At 39.3% G+C, this 2,415-nt stretch overlaps 1 pseudogene; it reads left to right on the top strand.

Moving 5' to 3' along the window:
* The first annotated feature begins 743 nt into the window (after positions 1–743).
* On the top strand, positions 744–1,255 carry LOC123841521 (translationally-controlled tumor protein-like; annotated as a pseudogene).
* The last annotated feature ends 1,160 nt before the right edge of the window (positions 1,256–2,415 follow it).

Here is a 2,415-nt window from a genome sequence, read left to right as displayed (position 1 = left end):
CATGGAAGGCTGACTTTGCAGCCATCTTGGATGGGCACGGCTATAAGAAGAGCTCCAGCCAGCCAAATGTAAACTGAAGTGGCATGAGTAACTTAGTGAGAGAAAGAGTGAAAAACACCCCGTCCAGCCTCCCAGCTCTCTCTTCCCCTTCTGTGGCAACCCCAGAAGACCATGTTGAGTCAGCATTACGACAAGTTCATGCTTCTTTCCAAGCCTGGGTCTCTTAGTAACCATGTGGCACTGGGTTCCCCCTTGCCCTATTTCGGACATGTACTTTCAATGAGAAATAAAACACTGCATCACCACTGAGATTTAGCAGTTACCACACTGCCCTAGGAGACCTAAATCTGTCCTAATACAGGTATTATCATCATCATCCATTATCACTGTACGGGTCATTACCATTTCCTTGGTATCCATCACTGTACTTAGTATATTTCATGTTATAAATTTTGCTCTATTTATATTTTACAACATACTGAGTGTAAATTAAACTAAATATAGTTTGGTAAAAACTAAGTATTTTTAAAATATTTTATCACCTTTAACTCTAAATTATGGAACAGTGAAATTCCATATTATATACCATTCAAGAGGTGGGAGTTAATCAAATATATCTGGTTGTAGCATTTTTCCGCCCACTCCTCCCTACCCCCGAGTGCTGCTCTGGCTGCACCACGTTTGCTCAGAGCTCCCGGCTCCTGCTAAGCTAGCACCACCATCCTTTTTCTCCAGCCACCATCATGATCAACTCCCAGGACCTCATCTGCTAGGATGAGATGTTGTCCACCATCTACAAGATCTGGGAGATGGTACAGAGGCTGTGCCTGGAGGTGGAGGAGAGGACGGTCAGGAGGACGGAGGGTAACACTGATGACCCGCTCACTGTGGGAAATGCCTCCACCTCCGAGGGTGAAGGTACAGAAAGCACAGTCATGCCTGGTGTTGCTACTGTCCTGAAACATCACTGGCAGAAACCAGCTGCACCGAAGAAGCCTACGAGAAGTACGTCAGAGATTACATGAAATCGATCAAAGGCAAACTTGAAGAACAGAGGCCAGAAAAAGGAAAACCTTTTATGACAGGGGCTGCAGAACAAATCAAGCACATCCTCACTAACTGCAAAAACTACCCATTCTCTGTTGATGAAAACACGAACCGAGGTGGCATGGTTGCTCTGCTGGACTATTCTGGGGATGGCGTGACCCCATATAGGATTTCCTTTAAGGATGGTGTAGAAATGGAAACATGTTAATGAACTTGGCTATGACTTTGGATGTACCACCTGTTGTCATAACAGGCTGCAGCTCTTCATCCACACGGCACCAGGACTTAGATGAATGGGACAGATGCCACCTTGAGCTCTTCATTTATTTCGACCTTGACTTATCTGGAGTGGAGCCATCATTTTTAAGGAAAAAAAACAAAACAAACATGTCCTGTAGGTTGTCTAAAATAAGAATGCATTTAAACTAAAAACACACACACAAATACATCAGGTTGTAAAATAATCTCTAAAAAGTCTATAAAAATGTACATATGGCAAAAACTCAAATTCTCAAATGGAGTAAATTTACTTGAAATATTGATCTTACATAAGCTTAAAAATCTATTCCTAAGATACAGAATACCCTTACTTCATTTTTAAAGCAGCTATTGAAAACTTATACTGAGTAATGAATTGTGTTTGGTGTTGAATTATACAGTGATAATTACAGTAAAGGCACAAACAAGTAAACCAACTTTACACCATTCTGATAAGACAGTCAAGTCTGAAACCATGGGGTAAGAAGAAACAAGATGCAAATAAGATTATGTTAGATTTTTAATTTTACCTCATATTATCATATGTTAGCATTATACTACCTATGGCGGTATATTATCTGCATCAAAAAACACCATATACTTCAGGAAATAACTCCCAAATCTCAGTAACTTACCCAGTCAATGTTTATTTCTCATTCATGTAAAGTCCAATGTAGACGTTCCTGGTCAGGAGGCTCTCCTTCAATTGGTGACTCAGGAATCCAGTTTCTAATCATCTACTGGCTGTGTGTCTGGATAGCTGAGAAGAAAAAAGAGCATGCAGAATGGTAAGGAAAAATTAAGAGTCCAGGCCTAGAAATGTAGCCCAATATAATGCCCAGAAGGAGTCAAATGGCTCCACCCATATGCAACGATGTTTAAATAACAATATTCATTAATATACAATGAATATATGCCAAAATGAGATTTTTACATTATTATTAAATATAATATTTAAACTTTGAAAAATGAGACTAAGAGTCCTCCCAAAATATAGAACAAGTGATAACATCCTGAAAAGTATGGGAAAACGTTAAGTGGAATGCAGAATAAATCCAGAATTTTCAATATCCATATAAAAGGGCTTTTAAAAAGACATCATAGAAATAA

Source organism: Mirounga angustirostris, unplaced genomic scaffold, assembly GCF_029215605.1.
Source record: "Mirounga angustirostris isolate CCGP_5_RB_7025 unplaced genomic scaffold, mMirAng1.0.hap1 SCAF_11, whole genome shotgun sequence".
Lineage (NCBI taxonomy): Eukaryota > Metazoa > Chordata > Mammalia > Carnivora > Phocidae > Mirounga > Mirounga angustirostris.
Note: the sequence above shows the minus strand (reverse complement) of the source record. Positions and strands in the feature narration are given on the sequence as shown.